This window comes from Cherax quadricarinatus, chromosome 32, assembly GCF_038502225.1.
Source record: "Cherax quadricarinatus isolate ZL_2023a chromosome 32, ASM3850222v1, whole genome shotgun sequence".
NCBI classification, from domain to species: domain Eukaryota; kingdom Metazoa; phylum Arthropoda; class Malacostraca; order Decapoda; family Parastacidae; genus Cherax; species Cherax quadricarinatus.
The window spans coordinates 4,340,626-4,362,287 of NC_091323.1; the positions used below are offsets into that span (position 1 = coordinate 4,340,626).

At 36.9% G+C, this 21,662-nt stretch overlaps 1 long non-coding RNA gene across 1 annotated transcript in view; it reads left to right on the forward strand.

The window, feature by feature from the left end:
- Positions 1–20,200, forward strand: part of LOC138853502 (uncharacterized) — a 122,278-nt gene extending 102,078 nt beyond the window's left edge. The window contains exons 2-3 of the long non-coding RNA XR_011392674.1: positions 16,206–16,321; positions 19,512–20,200. This is a non-coding gene — a long non-coding RNA (uncharacterized lncRNA). The remainder of the gene's footprint in view (positions 1–16,205; positions 16,322–19,511) is intronic.
- The last annotated feature ends 1,462 nt before the right edge of the window (positions 20,201–21,662 follow it).

Here is a 21,662-nt window from a genome sequence, read left to right on the forward strand (position 1 = left end):
TGGTAGACTTTGAAGCAGATGTAATTGTAGTACTTGCAGAGTACAACATTTAAGAAATGTAGTGTATCGTTCAAACTTTCTTTAAATGTAAACTGACTGCAATGTAAAACTTGCTTAAACTTCTCTTGGCAAACAGGGGCTAAAATCTTCTAGCTGTACACAATACGCAAATCTTCTAGTAGTAATAACGCTAAATTCGGTACATACCTCATGGTACCACCCACTCTATATATTTTTATTCAATGATTCAAAACAGCATCGTTCATCTGACTACAGTTAGGTGGAGCAAATGATATACTACGCTGAGTATATTATTTTCCGGAATAAAATACTCTTTATCTTCTTCATATGATATTGGGATTCAGTTGCAAGTAGGTCATTGTTATCATATTGGGTCACACCAACACCTCTCTTTTTTTATTAGCGTGAACGTTATTAAAAAACATTGTATCCAGACATAACTATTTGTGAAGCCAAATGATTGTTTGGATTAAGCCCTGATCACTCAGAGCAATATTATTCCGACTCTCTGATAACGAATATGAGGATAATTCGTTCAGTTTTTTCCTAACATGCAATGAACAATTATGTAAAAATCATTTATTTCATCCAGCTGGACAGCTCTCTTATTCTGTTATTCAGTGTAAATTCCTGGTCTCACTGGTTACCTGAATAAATGTGACAGGTCAGGCTGTCTGCTCTTTATTTACCTATATTTCTCTTTGTGATCTCTCCCCTCTTTTCTCACTTTGCGTTTAACGTCTTCCTGCAGGAGAAAGAGTGAGTGAGAGAGTGAGTAAGAGAGGTTGAGAGAGAGCGAGAGAGAGAAAGAGATGGAGAGGATTGAAAAATATATGAATTTGCTTCAAACTTACAATATCCACAAATATTTGTTGAAAAAGCTTTTCATAAAGCTTAAAAAAAAGAAAGTTCTACAAGGCAGAGCTTAACACACAAGTATAAGCTTGACAGTTTGTTGATTTTACCATATAATAAAAATTTCTCTCATCTCCCACCAGCTCTTGATAACTTTAATGTTAAACATGTATTTAAATCTGACAGTACCGTAAAACAACAGTTAATTAAAAATTCAAGCAAGGAATCCTTGTGTTGTGTATACTCCACATCCCTTGTAAAAATAACTTTTATTTAAGACAAGGTGGTATATCTCTTGAGACCAGAGTTAATCAACATAAATATGCAGTAACTACTGAACAAGAATTCAGTCCTTTGCAAATATATGTAAAGGATACAGGTCACTGTGTAGACTGGACTAATACCAAGTAATTACTTCCCTGAAAGTCTAAAGTTCAATGAAATATTATGGAATAATCTCTTATTAAATATTATGTACAACATATTTCAAATCTGAGTTCTGGAATCTACAAACTTGACAATTTTATAGTACAGAATATTGTATATAATTTCCAAGTTATAAATATTTTTTACAAAAATACAAAGTGTGTTATTTGTAAAACGAACAATTTGGCATGAAATTTATACATATGTTTAACAAATGTATGTGTGTGGGTGGGAGGATTTTTGAGTCGCATTCATGGGGAGGGTCGGTGAACCTACTACACTGCTCCTTTCTTGTGTTTTTTGGGGGGCTTATGACCTGAATTATTTAATCTGAACTGCCTTTAATCTTGGAAATAATTTTAATATATTTAAAGCTTTCACTTATTTGTAATTTGTATTTTGTGTGTTCTCCATCCAATATGTTATCCAATCTTCCTTAATTTTCTTGTTATCTTTATCACCTTACTCTTTCCTATATTCACTTTTAATTTCCTTCTTTTACATACCCTACCAAATTCATCCACCAACCTCTGCAACTTCTCTTCAGAATCTCCCAAAAGCACAGTGTCATCAGCAAAGAACAACTGTGACAACTCCCACTTTGTGTTAGATTCTTTATATTTTAACTCCACGCCTCTTGCCAACACCCGAGCATTCACTTTTCTTACAACCCTATCTATAAATATATTAAACAATCATAGTGACATCACACAACCCTGTCTAAGGCCTACTTTTATTGTGAAATAATCTGTCTCTCCTACACACTCTAACCTAAGCCTCATTATCCTCGTAAAAACTTCACTGCTTTCAATAACCTACCTCCTATTCCATACATTTGCAATATCTGCCACATTGCCCCCCTATCCACCCTGTCATACGCCTTTTGAAAATCCATAAAATCACAGAAACCTCTTTTCTCTTATCTAAATACTGTTCACCTATATGTTTCACTGTAAACACTTGGTCTATACATCCCCTACCCTTCCTAAAGCCTCCTTGTTCAACTGCTGTCCTACTCTCCGTTACACTCTTAACTCTTTCAATAATAGTTCTACCAAACACTTTACCAGGTATACTCAACAGACTTATTCCCTTATAATTTTTACATGTACTCTTTCGTCCACTTCAGCTTTATACAAAAGAACTATGCATGCTCTCTGCCAATCCCTAGATACCCTACCCTGTTCCATATATATTTTTTTCAACAATTCGGCCGTCTCCCACCGAGGCAGGGAGATCCAAAAAGAAAGAAAATCCCCAAAAAGGAAATACTTTCATAATCATTCAACACTTTCACCTCACTCACACATAATCACTGTTTTTGCAGAGATGCCCAGAATACAATAGTTTAGAAGTATATACGTATAAAAATACACAATATATCTCTCTAAACTGCCAGTATCCCAAACCCCTTCTTTAGAGTGCAAGCATTGTACTTCCCATTTCCAGGAATTAAGTCCGGTTATATAAAATAACCGGTTTCCCTGAATCCCTTCACTAAATATTACCCTGCTCACACTCCAACAAATCGTCAGGTCCCAAATACCATTTGTCTCCATTCACGCCTATCTAACACCCTCACGCACCCTTGCTGGAAGTCCAAACCCCTCGCCCACAACACCTCCTTTGCCCCCTCCCTCCAACCTTTTCGGGGACGACCCCTACCCTGCCTTCCTTCCCCTACAGATTTATACGGTCTCCATGCCATTCTACTTTGATCCATTCTCTCTAAATGATCAAACCACCTCAACAAACCTTCTTCAGCCCTCTAATACTTTTATTAACTCCACACCTTCTCCTAATTTCCACACTTCGAATTTTCTGCATAATATTTACACCACACATTGCCCTAAGACAGGACATCTTCACTGCCTCCAACCGCTTCCTCGCTGCTGCATTCACAACACAAGCTTCACACCCATGTAAGAGTGTTGGTACTACTTTACTTTCATACATTCTCTTCTTTGCCTCCATAGATAACATTTTTGTCTCCACATATACCTCAATGCACCACTCATCTTTTTTCCCTCATCAATTCTATGATTAACCTCATCCTTCATAAATCCATCCGCCGACACGTCAACTCCCAAATATCTGAAAACATTCACTTCTTCCATACTCCTCCTCCCCAATTTGATATCCAATTTTTCTTTATCTAAATCATTTGATGCTCTCATCACCTTTCTCTTTTCTATGTTCACTTTCAACTATCTACCTTTACACACATTCCCATATTCGTCCACTAACCTTTGCAATTTTTCTTTAGAATCTCCCATAAGCACAGTATCATCAGCTAAAAGTAACTGTGTCACTTCCCATTTTGTATTTAATTCCCCATAATTTAATCCCACCCCTCTCCCGAACACCCTAGCATTTACTTTTTTTACAACCCCATCTATAAATATATTAAACAACCATGGTGACATTACACATTCCTGTCTAGGACCTACTTTTACCGGAAAGTAGTCTCCCTGAGCCTCACTATCCTCATAAAAACTCTTTACAGCATTTAGTAACTTACCACCTATTCCATACACTTGCACCATCTGCCACATTGCTCCCCTATCCACTATCATATGCCTTTTCTAAATCCATAAATGCAATAAAAACTTCCCTACCTTTATCTGAATACTGCTCACATATATGCTTCCATGCAAACGCTTGATCTACACATCCCATACCCACTCAAAAACCTCCTTGCTCATCTGCAATTCTACATTCTGTCTTACCTCTAATTCTTTCAATAATAACCCTACCGAACACTTTTCCTTGTATACTCAATAATCTTATTCCTCTATAATTTTTACAATCTCTTTTGTCCCCCTTCCCTTTATATAAAGGGACAATACACGCTCTTCCCCTAGGTACCTTCCCCTCTTCCATACATTTATTAAACAAAAATACCAACCACTCCAACACTATGTCCCTCCTGCTTTTAACATTTCTGTCATGATCCCGTCAGTTCCAGCTGCTTTACCCCCTTTCATTCTACGTAATGCCTCACGCACCTCCCCCACACTCACATCCTGCTCTTCTTCACTCCTAAAAGATGATATACCTCCCTGTCCAGTGCATGAAATTACCGCCTCCCTTTCTTCGTCGACATTTAAAAGTTCCTCAAAATATTCTCGCCATCTACCCAAAACCTCCATCTCCCCATCTACTAACTCCCCTTCTCTGTTTTTAACTGATAAATCCATTTGTTCCCTAAGCTTTCTTAACTTGTTTAACTCACTCCTATTTTCATTAAAATTCCTTGACAGTGCCTCTCCCACTCTATCATCTGCTCTCCTTTTGCACTCTCTCGCCACTCTCTTCACCTTTCTTTTGCTCTCCATATACTCTGCTCTTCTTATAACACTTCTGCTTTGTAAATACCTCTCATAAGCTAACTTTTTCTCTTTTATCACTCCCTTTAATTCATCATTCCACCAATCACTCCTGTTTCCTCCTGCACCCACCCTCCTATAACCACAAACTTCTGCCCCACCTTCTAATACTTCATTTTTAAAACTATTCCAACCCTCTTCAACCCCCCCCCCACTACTCATACTTGCACCAGCCCACCTTTCTGTCAATAGTTGCTTATATTTCACCCGAACTTCCTCCTCCCTTAGTTTATACACTTTCACATCTCTCTTACTTGTTGTTGCCATTTTCCTCTTACCCCATCTACCTCTTATTCTAACTGTAGCTACAACTAGATAATGATCCGATATATCAGTTACCCCTCTATAAACGTGTACATCCTGGAGCCTACCCATCAACCTTTTATCCACCAATTCATAATCTAACAAACTACTTTCATTACGTGCTATATCATACCTTGTATATTTATTTATCCTCTTTTTCTTTCTACACATAGCTCAATTAAAGGCTCCCCATTTTCATTTACCCCTGGCACCCCAAATTTACCTACTACTCCCTCCACAACATTTTTTTCCACTGTAGCATTAAAATCCCAACCACAAGTACTCTCACACTTGGTTCAAAACTCCCCACGCAATTTCTCAACATTTCCCAAAATCTCTCTCTCTCCTCTATGCTTCTCTCTTCCCCAGGTGCATAAACCCTTACTATAACCCACTTCTAACATCCAACCTTTATTTTACTCCACATAATCCTTGAATTAATACATTTATAGCCCTTCTTTTCCTTCCATAACTTATCCTTCAACATTATTGCTACTCCTTCTTTAGCTCTAACTTTATTTGAAACCCCTGACCTAATCCCATTTATTCCTCTCGATTGAAACTCTCCCATCCCCTTCAGCTTTGTTTCACTTAAAGCCAGGACATCCAGCTTCTTCTCATTCATAACATCCACAATCATCTCTTTCTTATCATCTGCACAACATCCACGCACATTCAAACTTCCCACTTTGACAATTTTCTTCTTATTCTTTTTAGTAATTTTTACAGGAAAAGGGGTTACTAGCCCATTGTTCCCGGCATTTTAGTTGACTTTTACAACACGCATGGCTTACGGAGGAAAGATCCTTATTCCACTTCCCCATGGATATAAAAGGAAAAGTAATTAGAACAAGAACTAAGATAAAATCAAATAAAACTCAGATGAGTGTGTATAAATAAACATGTACATGTATGTGTAGTGTGACCTAAGTGTAAGTAGAAGTAGCAAGACATACCTGTAATCTTGCATATTTATGAGACAGACAAAAGACACCAGCAATATTACCATCATGTAAAACAATTACAGGCTTTCGTTTTACACTCACTTGGTAGAACGGTAGTACCTCCCTGGGTGGTTGCTGTCTACCAACCTACTACCATATATTTATTTAATATATTTATTAAATTAAAACACTAACCACTCCAAGACTATATCACCACCTGCCTTTAACATTTCTATATTTATCCCATTATTCCCAGCTGCTTTACCCCCTTTCATTCTACCCACTGCTTCATGCACTCCCCTCACACTCACAACTTGCCCTATCCACGAAATCACAGCTTTCCATACTTCGTCAACAATTAACAATTTCTCAAAAAATCCCCTAAACTTCCCGATACTTCTAACTCTCGTCTCCTATTTTTAACTATCAAACCCATTTGTTTCCTACGCTTTCTCAACTTATTAATTTCACTCTTTAACTTTTTCTTGTTTTCAACAAAATTTATTGATAACATATCACCCACTCTCTCATCTGCTCTCTTTATTACATTGCTTCACCACTCTAACCTCTCTTTTTCTCTTCATATACTCCTCCATCCTTGCATCAGTTCTGCTTAGTAAGAACCTGCCATATAAAGCATACCACGGGCGGGATTTGAACCGCGGGTTCAAATCCCGCCCTTGGTATGGTTTGTTTGCAGTCGTCTCATTACGATTTCGTGAGTCAACCTGCCATATGCTAACTTTTTCTCCCTTACTTCTCTCTTTACATTATCATTCCATCAATCGCTCTTCCCTTCCGCATCCACAAACTTCCGCTGAACACTCTAACAGTATATACATACACACACACACACATATATATATATATATATATATATATATATATATATATATATATATATATATATATATATATATATATATATATATATATATATATGTATATGTCGTGCCGAATATGTAAAACTGGTCAATTAGCAAGAACTTATTTAAAATTAAGTCCTTTCTAAAAATTTATCTTATACGTTTAAAGATATATTTTTTTCATTAATGTTAATGCATAGATTTTTAATTTTGCACCAAAGGAATCTTAGAAAACTTACCTAACCTTATTACAACAAGAACAATTTATTTTAGCCTAACCCAACTAAATATATTTTAGATTTGTTTTCATTAATTTAATACTAAACAAACACAGTGAAATATATTTTTTTCGTTAGGTTCAGAATGATTTTGGCGAAATTATTGCATACACAAATTTTCACTTGTCCTATATGGCAAGATGAGCGTTGCTATTTAAGCCAAGATCGCAAGTTCTGCCTATATATATATATATAATATATATATATATAATAGGTAGTAGGTTGGTAGACAGCAACCGCCCAGGGAGGTACTACCGTCCTGCCAAGTGAGTGTAAAACGAAAGCCTGTAATTGTTTTACATGATGGTAGGATTGCTGGTGTCCTTTTTTCTGTCTCATGAACATGCAAGATTTCAGGTACGTCTTGCTACTTCTACTTACACTTAGGTCACACTACACATACATGTACAAGCACATATATACACACCCCTCTGGGTTTTCTTCTATTTTCTTTCTACATCTTATTCTTGTTTATTTCCTCTTATCTCCATGGGGAAGTGGAACAGAATTCTTCCTCCGTAAGCCATGCGTGTTGTAAGAGGCGACTAAAATGCCGGGAGCAAGGGGCTAGTAACCTCTTCTCCTGTACATATTACTAAATGTAAAAGGAGAAACTTTCGTTTTTCCTTTTGGGCCACCCTGCCTCGGTGGGATACAGCCGGTGTGTTGAAAGAAAGATATATATATATATATATATATATATATATATATATATATATATATATATATATGTATATGTATATATGTACATATATATATATATTTATATATGCAAAACAGCCACAGGGGGAGTTGAATAATAGCTCTAGGCCTATCGTGTTGCAATCAACACATCATCAAGAGCTTGCAAGGATGCAGAAATGAGTAAGAAAATCTCAGCAGATTCATTCCAAAGGACGCTTTGCTATGACTATTCAACATATCTTCACCCCTCATTCAGAGTGCAGGACTAACCTGCTTTCCTGAATCTCTTCAGAAATGTTACTTTGCTTACACTCCAACAGCACGTGCACTTGCTCTTATCCAACATGTGTGTGTGTGTGTGTGTGTGTGTGTGTGTGTGTGTGTGTGTGTGTGTATTAGTTACCAGATGTCGAAGGCACTTCTCGATAGACATTTGGCCTAGTGAAAGAAAATGTCCACTTACAGAGATAATTAACATCGCAAATCCGACTTTTTACCAAAGTCAGGACGTTATAACGTAATTGACATTGCCCAACTCTGGACGAAAGGTCGTTATAAAAGGTTTCCTCTGTTGCCAGTGTTTTTATTTCCAGTTGTCAGCTCACACTATTGTTTACCTCCAGTTATTGGAGTTGATCGCCTGCGCCTCTTTAAGCTCTTGTTATCCCCACAAGCGCCCAGCCGCTACAACTTCCTCGATCATCTCCACACACTTTCCAGAGGAAGAATTCCAAATAGTTTGAACGGTAAATCTCATGGGACCAATATTATCCAAACTTCGGGCAATTCCATTGGTCACTTAAGTTTAATGTGACAAACTTGGAATAGAAGAGCTTTAGACAAACGTGCCTAAGCCCTTGATCTTGGCCAAGTTGGACCAGAGAAAAATGATTATGGAGTGTAGAATCTCCGGTCTTGACAAGAGTGTATTAATCAAAGCTCACCCACTATAATTCCTAACTATTTGCTGAGATATTACTAGTGTATTTTGATATATAACCAAAGTGAAAATTTGTAAATGTAATAAATTAGTGAATATCAGACAAGACAAAACAAAAATAAAATAATTAATTATTATTTATGCCACATACAAAACCTCGAGTTTTCCCTGAAGTAAGTTTATTGCTTTGTCTGAGGATATGAGTTCCCAATCCAGTTCCAGAGGTGGTATCTGCTCTTATAAACTTATATAGGGAGGTACCAACACTAGAACTTTACTGGGGACCCTCATCCTCTGAGAAGACAATAAACGTACCTCAGGGAAAACTCAAGGTTCTCCCCGGAGCTGTTTGAATATTTCCTTCTCCTACCACCCCCTATATTTTAAAGTTTATATGAAATTTTATTAATAGGCAGAATACTTTGACAGAAAACACAAATATGAATACATTGGTACAAAATATCAAAGATTATGAATCTCCTCCATCTCCTCCGAAGGAGGACGCGAGCCAAGTGTGAATGAATATATATATATCTATATATATATATATATATATATATATATATATATATATATATATATATATATATATAGTATATATATTTACATGATGGTAGGATTGCTGGTGTCCTTTTTTTCTGTCTCATAAACATGCAAGATTTCAGGTAAGTCTTGCTACTTCTACTTACACTTAGGTCAAACTACACATGCAAGGAAATGCAAATATACACACACCTCTCTGGGTTTTCTTCTATTTTCTTTCTAGTTCTTGTTCTTGTTTATTTCCTCTTATCTCCATGGGAAAGTGGAACAGAATTCTTCCTCCGCAAGCCATGCGTGTTGTAAGAAGCGACTGAAATACCGGGAGCAAGGGGCTAGTAACCCCTTCTCCCGTACAAATTACTAAATTTAAAAAGAGAAACTTTCGTTTTTATTATTGGGCCACCCTGCCTTGGTGGGATAGGGCCGGTTTGTTGAAATATATATATATATATATATATATATATATATATATATATATATATATATATATATATATGTCGTTCCGAATAGGCAGAACTTGCGATCTTGGCTTAAATAGCAACGCTCATCTTGCCATATAGGACAAGTGAAAATTTGCGTATGCAATAATTTCGCCAAAATCATTCTGAACCTAACGAAAAAATATATTTCACTGTGTTTGTTTAGTATTAAATTACTGTAAACAAATCTAAAATATATTTAGTTGGGTTAGGCAAAAATAAATTGTTCTTGTTATAATAAGGTTAGGTAAGTTTTCTAAGATTCTTTTGGAGCAAAATTAAAAATTTTTACATTAACATTAATGAAAAAAATATATCTTTAAACGTACAAGAGAAAGTTTTAGAAAGGACTTAATTTTAAATGAGTTCTTGCTAATTGACCAGTCTTACATATTCGGCATGACATATATGTATGTATATATATATATATATATATATATATATATATATATATATATATATATATATATATATATATATATATATATATATCTGTGTGTGTGTGTTTATATATATATATATATATATATATATATATATATATATATATATTTATTTATTTTTTTTAACAAGTCGGCCGTCTCCCACCGAGGCAGGGTGACCCAAAAAGAAAGTCCCCAAAAAGAGAATGCTTTCATCATCATTCAACACTTTCACCTCACTCACATATAATCACTGTTTTTTGCAAAGGTGCTCAGAACACAACAGTTTAGATGTATATACGTATAAAGATACACAACACGTCCCTCCAAACTGCTAATATCACGAACCCCTCCTTTCGAGTGCAGGCATTGTACTTCCCATTTCCAGGACTCAAGTCTGGCAATATAAAAATATCCGGTTTCCCTGAATCCCTTCACTAAATATTACCCTGCTCACTCTCCAGCAGATTTCAGGTCCCAAATACCATTCGTCTCCATTCACTCCTATCGAACACGCTCATGCACGCCTGCTGGAAGTCCAAGCCCCTCGCCCAATAAACCTCCCTTACCGCTTCCTTCCAACCTTTTCGAGGACGACCCTTACCCCGCCTTCCTTCTCCTCCAGATTTAAATGCTCTCCATGTAATTCTACTTTGATCCATTATCTCTAAATTACCAAACCACCTTAACAACCCCTCTTCAGCCCTCTGACTAATACTTTTATTAACTCCACACCTTCTCCTAATTTTCACACTCCGGATTTTCTGCATAATATTTACACCACACATTGTCCTTAGACTGGACATCTCCACTGCCTCCAACCGCTTCCTCGCTGCTGCATTCACAACCCAAGCTTCACACCCATGTAAGAGTGTTGGTACTACTATACTTTCAAACATTCCCTTCTTTGCCTCCATAGATGACTTTTTTTGTCTCCACATATTCCTCAACGCACCACTCACCTTTTTTACCTCATCAATTCTATGATTAACTTCATCCTTCATAAATCCATCCGCCAACACGTCAACTCCCAAGTATCTGAAAACATTAACTTCTTCCATACTCCTCCTCCCCAATTTAATATCCAATTTTTCTTTATTTAAATCATTTGATACCTTCATCACCTTACTCTTTTCTATGTTCACTTTCAACTTTCTACCTTTTCTCACACTCCCAAACTCATCCACTAACCTTTGCATTTTTTCTTTAGAATCTCCCATAAGCACAGCATCATCAGCAAAAAGCAACTGTGTCAATTCCCATTTTGTATTTGATTCCCCATAATTTAATCCCACACCTCTCCTGAACACCCTAGCATTTACTTCTTTTACAACGTAATCTATAAATATATTAAACAACCATGGTGACATTACACATCCCTGTCTAAGACTTACTTTTACTGGGAAGTAATCTCCCACTCTTCTACACACCCTAACCTGAGCCTCACTATCCTCATAAAAACTCTTTACAGCATTTAGTAACTTACCACCTATTCCACATACTTGCAACATCTGCCTCATTGCTCCCCTATCCACTCTATCATATGCCTTTTCTCAATCCATAAATGCAATAAAAAATTCCCTACCTTTATCTAAATACTGTTCACATACATGTTTCAATGTAAACACTTGATCTACACATCCCTACCCACTCTGAAACCTCCTTGCTCATCCGCAATCCTACATTCTGTCTTACCTCTAATTCTTTAAATTTTAACCCTACCTTACACTTTTCCTGATATACTCAGTAAACTTATTCCTCTATAATTTTTACAGTCTCTTTTGTCCCCCTTCCCTTTATATAAAGGGACTATACATGCTCTCTGCCAAACCCTACATACCTTCCACTCTTTCATTCATTTATTAAACAAAAATACCAACAACTTCAACACTATATCCCCCCTGCTTTTAACATTTCTGTCACGATATAGTCAGTTCCAGCTGCTTTACCCCTTTCATTCTACGTAATGCCTCACGCACCTTCCCCACACTCACATCCTGTTCTTCACTCCTGAAAGATGGTATACCTCCCTGGCCAGTGCATGAAATTACCGCTTCACTTTCGTCATCAACATTTAAAAGTTCCTCAAAATATTCTCACGATCTACCCAAAACCTCCATCTTCCCATCTACTAACTCCACTACTCTGTTTTTAACTGACAAATCCGTTCGTTCTCTAGGATTTCTTAACTTGTTTAACTCACTCCTAATTTTTTTCTTATTTTCATTAAATTTCCTTGACAGTGCCTCTCTCACTCTATCATCTGCTCTCCTTTTGCACTCTCTCACCACTCTCTTCACCTTTCTTTTACTCTCCATATACTCTATTCTTCTTATAACACTTCTGCTTTGTAAAAACCTCTCATAAGCTAACTTCTTCTCTTTTGTCACACCCTTTACTTCATCATTTTCACCAATCACTCCTGTTTCCTACTGCACCCAAATTCATATAACCACAAACTTCTGCCCCACCGTCTAATACTGCATTTTTAAAACTATTCCAACCCTCTTCAACCCACTCCCCCCCACTACTCATACTTGCACCAGCCCACCTTTCTGCCAATAGTTGCTTATATCTCACCCAAACTTCCTCCTTCCTTAGTTTATACACTTTCACCTCCCTCTTGCTTGTTGTTCCCATTTTCCTGTTTTCCCATCTACCTCTTTCTCTAACTGTAGCTACAACTAAATAATGATCTGATATATCAGTTGCCCCTCTATAAACGTGTACATCCTGGAGCCTACCCATCAACCTTTTTTCCACCAATACATAATCTAACAAACTACTTTCATTACGTGCTATATCATACCTTGTATATTTATTTATCCTGTTTTTCATAAAATATGTATTACTTATTACCAAACCTCTTTCTACACATAGCTCAATTAAAGGCTCTCCATTTATATTTACCCCTGGCACCCCAAAGTTACCTACTACTTCCTCCACAACATTTTTGCCCACTTTAGCATTAAGATCCCCAACCACCATTACTCTCACACTTGGTTCAAAACTCCCCACGCATTCACTCAACATTTCCCAAAATCTCTCTCTCTCCTCTATACTTCTCTCTTCCCCAGGTGCATAAACGCTTACTATAACCCACTTTTCATATCCAACCTTTACTTTACTCCACATAATACTTGAATTAATACATTTATAGTCCCTCTTTTCCTGCCATAAATTATCCCTCAAAATTATTTCTACTCCTTCTTTAGCTCTAACTCTATTTGAAACCCCTGACCTAATCCCATTTATTCCTCTTCACTGAAACTCTCCCACCCCCTTCAGTTTGTTTCACTTAAAGCCAGGACATCCAGCTTCTTCTCATTCATAACATCGACAATCATCTCCTTTTTATCATTTGCACAACATCCACGCACATTCAGACTTCCCACTTTGACAATTTCCTTCTTATTCTTTTTGGTAATTATTACAGGAAAAGGGGTTACTAGCCCATTGTTCCCGGCATTTTAGTTGACATTTACAACACGCATGGCTTACGGAGGAAAGATTCTTATTCCACTTCCCCATGGATATAAAAGGAAAAATAAGACCAAGAACTATTAATATAAAATCAAAGAAAACTCAGATGAATGTGTATAAATAATCATGTACATGTATGTGTAGTGTGACCTAAGTGTAAGTAGAAGTAGCAAGACGTACCTGTAATCTTGCATATTTATGGGACAGACAAGAGACACCAGCAATCCTACCATCATGTAAAACAATTACAGGCTTTCGTTTTACACTCACTTGGCAGGACGAGAGTACCTCCCTGGGTGGTGGCTGTCTACCAACCTACTATATATATATATATATATATATATATATATATATATATATATATATATATATATATATATATATATATATATATATATATATATATATATATATATATATATATATATATATATATATATATATATATATATATATATATATATATATATATATATATATATATATATATATATATATATATATATATATATATATATATATATATATATATATATATGAATATGACTCCAAGACATTGGTCCAGTGTGGGTAGATTGGTAAAGCACTGCGTACATTGTTCGTAGGTTCGAGTCTCCTTCAGCCACAGATCAATGTTTGTGTATATTTCGCCTGCTCTTGCGAATTCCTTGCATTGTTAATATCTCTAGTAAGGCTGATGCATGCAGGGGATGAGATGAAAAGCTGTAAGCCTTCACCCTGAAAGCTGGCTGCTTTGGATCAAAGTCTAGCGCAAGCTGGACTCCAAGGTCCAGTGTGGGTAGATTGGTAAAGCACTGCGGACCTTGTTCGTAGGTTCGAGTCTCCTTCAGCCAGAGATCAGTGTATATATATATATATATATATATATATATATATAACAATCACTGATCTCTGGCTGAAGGAGACACCTTACCATTCTCACCACACTGGACCAATACCTTGGCGTCCAGCTTGCGCTAGACGTTTGATCCAAGACAGCCAGCTTTCAGGGGGCTTACAGCCAAGGTATTGGTCCAGTGTGGTGAGAATGGTAAGGCACTGCGTACCTTGTTCCAAAGTTCGTAGGTTCGAGTCTCCTTCAGCCAGAGATCAGTGTTTGTGTATATTTCTCCTGCTCTTGCGAATTCCTTGCATATATATATATATATATATATATATATATATATATATATATATATATATATATATATATATATATATATATTTTGAGGCTAAACTTTCCATTGATAAAGATTGACATATGTTGCATAAGTGTCTCAGTCTTCAACGTACAAAGAAAGACTGATATCACTCAACCTTTTTTATTGATGTGATACACTAAAACACAGAGAATTAATTGAAGTGATGCACGAGTTCATTGATGCAATGGAATGAAACTGGCAGAAGATGTCACCATCAACGAATGCAATGGGTTTCTTGCAAAGAGAAATGTAGTAGAATGGCATAACTACCCGTTCATGTCGCAAGTGAGAAAGCAATACAGTCATTCAAGAATTTGTTGGACATGCACTTTGTAAGTGCCATAGTGTCAGGTGTTACCATAATCTTCCTGACGTAAATGCTTATAGAAATATATCACTCAATTTGCTAGGTGAGCCTAAATTGTTTTAAATATCAGATAATGTGAAAATTACTTAAAGTGATCAGTAAGGTTAAGGGTGTGGTGTGGGAGGACTGGAACGAGATGCTGGCTCGACACACACTAAATCCATGTTGACTAGTATATACGTTCAATAATTGAGGCAATCTGAAGTCAATGAATATCTCATGTTGTTCAGCAGCTCCACTAGAATGGCCAGATGGTGATAGTGAACTGGTGATTACCAGAAGTAGATCTGGAACACGGCTGTGTATGTATGTATGTGTGCGTGTGTTTGTGACGGTGGAGTAACACGATTAGAAGCATTATTAATTTAGCTGAGGTAGGTGTAACCCACGTCTTTAATTCAGTTCCATCACTCCCGTAGCTTTCAAGCCAGTTTCCCAGTATATAAAGGTTTATACCCCTCCCTTTTGTTTTCACGCTGAAAGTGGCTGGGAGTTGACGGTGGACCAAGGTAATACACGACTCTTCTTAAGCTAGAAAAAAGTAGATAGTCCTCAGCAGAGTGCCTCGGTGTGGACATCCATGTACTCAGCTCTCAGTTTATTCCATGTATCTCCTTGTGCTGTATTGCATATGTATAGTAGCGTGCAGCATGTTAGAATATAAAATGATCAAAAATGATCGCATGAGTGTGGACTCAGCCTTGTGAAGCGTAAGGCGGAAATCGCTATCCACGTAAAATATGTCATCAATAATTAGCAAATTGTGCAATAAATAATAAATACACCACCAGTAATTTGTCGTCAAATCGATTAATTCAATAGATAGTGATATCATATGTAAATTATGGAGTTATTGTGACCACAAACCCGTCGGTAGAGTATAAAATAATAAACATATTTTTTAAATGATGAGTAGTGTGAGGGAAGTGTTCTCTTGTAGGTGCATAATTTTATGAGTTGAACTGTTGTTGTGGCTATTAAAATGTTGCAACACTTGTTTCAGAGGAATGCAGACTCCAGCGCCATCTACCAGCCTCTCTTCACACTGCACTCTGGGTTAGTAGATGATTTGCTGAGATACGAATCTAAGAGTCACTTGACTGCCCAGCTCTGTCTATCGTGAGTATTCAATCCTGTGTGTGTCTTTGTTTTTCTTGCATCTTGTTCTTGCTTTGATTGTTGTTTATATAAAGTTATATTTTATTTTCTCTTTTCTAAGAACATAAGAACATAAGAAAAGGAGGAACACTGCAGGAGGCCTGCTGGCCCATACTAGGCAGGTCCTTTACAATTCATCCCACTAACAAAACATTTGCCCAACCCAATTTTCAATGCCACCCAAGAAATAAGCTCTGATGTGAAAGTCCCACTCAAATCCAACCCCTCCCACTCATGTACTTATCCAACCTAGATTTGAAACTACCCAAAGTCCCAGCCTCAATAACCCAACTAGGTAGACTGTTCCACTCATCAACTACCCTATTTCCAAACCAATACTTTCCTATGTCCTTTCTAAATCTAAACTTACCTAATTTAAATCCATTACTGCGCGTTCTCTCTTGGAGAGACATCCTCAAGACCTTATTAATATCCCCTTTATTTATACCTATCTTCCACTTATACACTTCGATCAGGTCTCCCCTCATTCTTCGTCTAACAAGTGAATGTAACTTAAGAGTCTTCAATCTTTCTTCATAAGGAAGATTTCTGATGCTATGTATTAATTTAGTCATCCTACGCTGAATGTTTTCTAACGAATTTATGTCCATTTTGTAATACGGAGACCAGAACTGAGCTGCATAATCTAGGTGAGGCCTTACTAATGATGTATAAAGCTGCAGTATGACCTCTGGACTTCTGTTGCTTACACTTCTTGATATAAATCCCAGTAATCTATTTGCCTTATTACGTACGCTTAGGCATTGCTGTCTTGGTTTAAGGTTGCTGCTCACCATAACCCCCAAGTCCTTTTCGCAATCTGTATGGCTAAGTTCTACATCATTTAATTTATAAGTACTAGTGTTATGGGCACTCCCAAGCCTCAGAACCTTGCATTTATCTACATTGAACTGCATCTGCCACTTTTCTGACCAAGAATAGAGTTTGTTTAAATCCTCCTGAAGTTCCCTAACATCTACGTTTGAATCAATTATCCTACCTATCTTTGTGTCATCGGCGAATTTGCTCATATCACTAGTAATTCCCTCATCAAGATCATTGATATATATTATAAACAACAACGGGCCCAAGACTGATCCCTGTGGAACGCCACTTGTTACAGATCCCCACTCGGATTTAACCCCATTTATGGACACTCTCTGCTTCCTGTCAGTGAGCCATGACTCGATCCACGAGAGCACTTTTCCCCCAATGCCATGAGCTGCCACTTTCTTTAACAGTCTATGGTGCGGAACTCTATCAAAAGCCTTACTAAAATCTAAGTAAATAATATCAAATTCTTTATTGTGGTCAACAGCCTCAAAAGCTTTACTGAAGAAAGTTAATAAATTAGTTAGACAAGACCGGCCTCTTGTGAATCCATGCTGAGTATCATTAATCAAGCTATGCTTATCGAGATGGCTTCTTATAATCTCAGCTATAATTGACTCTAGTAATTTGCCTACAATTGAGGTCAGGCTTATTGGGCGGTAATTTGACGGTAACGACTTGTCCCCTGTTTTAAAAATAGGAGTTACATTAGCCATCTTCCACATATCAGACACTACACCTGTTTGAAGAGATAAATTAAAAATATTAGTTAATGGTTCACAGAGTTCCATTTTGCATTCCTTAAGAACCCTTGAAAAAACCTCATCAGGACCTGGCGACTTATTTTGCTTCAGTCTGTCTATCTGCCTCACAACCATCTCACTAGTGACTGTGATGTTACATAATTTATCTTCTTCTAGCCCACTGTAAAAATTAATTACTGGAATATTGTTAGTGTCTTCCTGTGTAAAAACTGAGAGAAAATAATTATTTAAAATCAAGCACATTTCATTCTCTTTGTCAGTAAGGTGCCCATAGTTATTTTTAAGGGGACCTATCTTATCTCTAACTTTTGTTCTATAGACCTGGAAAAAACTTTTTGGGTTAGTTTTAGAATCCCTAGCAACTTTAATTTCATAGTCCCTTTTAGCTTTTCTTATCCCCTTTTTAATGTCCCTCTTAATGTCAATATACTGATTCATAAGATGACCCTCACCTCTTTTGATACGCCTATAAATTCCTTTCTTTTGCCCTAGTAGATATTTGAGCCTATTATTCATCCATTTTGGGTCATTTCTATTTGATCTAATTTCTTTATATGGGATAAACGCTCTTTGAGCAGCATGTATAGTGTTCAGAAAACTGTCATATTGATAGCTCTCTTCGTTACCCCAGTCAACAGATGATAAGTGTTCTCTAAGCCCATCGTAATCTGCTAAGCGAAAATCTGGGACTGTTACTGAGTTATCGCTACTAACGTACTTCCATTCAATGCTAAATGTAATTGATTTGTGGTCGCTAGCACCCAGTTCCTCTGAAATTTCTAAATTATTAACAAGGGATTCATTGTTTGCCATAACTAAGTCAAGCAGGTTATTTCCCCTTGTAGGTTCTGTCACAAACTGCTTCAAAAAACAATCCTGAAATACTTCTAAGAAGTCGTATGATTCTAAATTCCCAGTCAAGAAATTCCAATCAACATGACTAAAGTTAAAGTCTCCTAGAATTACTACATTATCGTGCCTTGTGGCCTTAACAATTTCCTCCCATAGTAGTTTCCCTTGGTCCCTATCTAAGTTTGGGGGACGGTATATCACTCCTAAAATCAGTTTTTCATGCCCCTCTGAAAATTCTATCCAAACAGACTCTGTATGTGTTACTTCAGACTTAATACCCGTTTTTATGCAACAGTTCAAGCGATCTCGGACATACAATGCCACCCCACCCCCCCTCCCAATACTTCTATCTTCTTGGAACAATTTAAAACCCTGAATATGACATTCCGCAGGCATGTCCCGACTTTTTGAATTAAACCACGTCTCAGTTAAGGCAAATACATCAATGTTACCTACACTAGCAACTAATCTCAACTCGTCCATCTTATTCCTAGCACTACGGCAATTAGCATAATAAACATTGAAAGACTCTCCTTTCTCTTTACCCTTCCTGCTCATTTCTATTTTTCTACTAAACCTATTACTGTCCTTATCACCCAAGGTCCCTGGCTTTTCAATATCTATCTCGTTCTTATTATTACTAGTTCCCCTAGAACTCGTAATATTACTACACTGGGACTTCACTGGGACTTCTGTTTCCACAGGTTTCAGCAAGTGAATCACTCGTTGTGACAGTAAGTGTTGTATGTGCTTTTTAGACCCCTGTCTTTCCCTACACTTCCTTGAGCGGGCCAGCGGAACCTCCGGGGATTTGACCGGCTACTTGGACTTTGTCTAAACTTTGGAAATCAACGCTACGTATGTGTGACTCTACCATTCTGGTCTCATAGCCTTATATCTCCAACATCTCCAGTCATCTTGGTTTACTGTCTCATTACAGTTTACTCAGGTCAATGCCAGTATACTATTTCGCTGACCTGTGTGGTGACGTGTTGCTCATTTGGATTCATGCCTATTCTTTCACGGGTTTCACGATCTCAGTCTTCCGTAAGAACTTGCCCGAATCGCCATCTTCAGTCTTCGCTTCTATTCCAGTGGCTATATTATTTCCGTCACTCTGGACCATAGTGGCTCATAGCCTCCCTACAACACCTCGTACTCCGCCATACCTCCCACAGGAGGAGTCTCTGTATTGTTGTTCATGACAGCTTCTATTTACGTTTTCAATTTGGTTTTACTCTTTGACTGTTCGATTCACTTTGGTGGTAATTCATGTTTGTGTAATTTATAACTTGGTATACTTTATAAAAATATTTTGTGACTTATATTCAAATTGATTATATGTTACAAAAAACTCGATTTCTAAAAAGCTTAGAGATCTCCAGCGAATACTAGAAAGGACCGCCTGTTACTGGGTTTTCGTAACAAGTATTCAGTATCCTGGTCCATTTATCCATTAGAATTCAATAAGAATTATTAGTGCTTCAGTATTACAACTGGTAGGCTACTAACTAGAGAAATTAAAATTTAATAAATTTATTAATAACGTCTAGAGGTATAAGATCAAAGTAAATTAAATTAATAATAATCAAAATAATAATAATCACTTCTCTCGTGTACAGTAGTATTGTGCTGAAGGCACATATGGTATTTATAAGTCTTAAGTACCGTCTGGTACATTAACATTTAATAATACAATATACAAATAAGTTTGTGTGTATGTGTGTAAGTGCTCTAAGTAGTTCGCTATGTCTCACGATTCGACTAGACTTAAACAAGTGACTGACAAAGTCCTCAAATAAGCTAACTTCTTGACCAACTGGCAATCAGAACAGTCTGCTTGAACAATAAAAAAAATGCTAAGCCCAATAGCAATATAACAAGAAAAAGTGACACAGAATCAGGAACAAGGAGATAATATAACGACACTAAGTAGGGACCATCTGCAGATCCTCCACAAAAGTCACAAAACTCCAATATTACTGAATCTAAGTTCAGCATAAGAAAATCCCCGACTGTGACAGAACACAGATACCAGTACAAATTAGGTCAGAAGCTACAGCTCAGGACCTGAGTTGCTCAGAGTGTCTATGCGACACACAACCTCAGTACAACGTCGAAAATCACTAAGTCTATACGATATTCTGTGAACAGAGTCCCACAGAACCTACAACAATAATGAGACAGAGACGATCTTCCAACAAGGGCCAATAAGGGAGATTTAGGCTCGTCTTGTCTAGAATACGTCCAACCACCAAGCGAGTCTAGACCAGACTGAATACTTTAGGCGAGGTGTGATCACCCCCCCTCGATCACGTGATAGCTCTGTGGACAGTTGCTGCCCAGCAACAGAGAAGCCGGCAGAGTAACGAGCCACCAGCGATAATTACAGTGGTTAGACAATCAAGACTTGAACTATGAGCACATAATAATATATGAAGGTTACATACTACCTAACAACGTAACTAAGTCAAATAATAATATAAAGCAATATATTTACGATTTAGCTATTATCGCAAATATAAGCAATACAAAATTATATGAAAAGGTAATATACATTATGTGGAAAATTGCATTTATCTGTATGTAACTCAGTATGTACATAACAGTAAATGATAACAAAGATAATTATTATTTATCAGAGTTACATAGACAAGTAGGAATTTGGGACACCTAGGTCACAAAAAATGTCCCCCTTCGATACCTACCACTGTCATATCCACAAGTTGCTCTAGACCTATTAATTACAAATGAAATATACATCACCAGGAATTCTGGTAAATATATAAATTTGTGGACTGTATATTAAAATTAATAAATTATATATATATATATATATATATATATATATATAT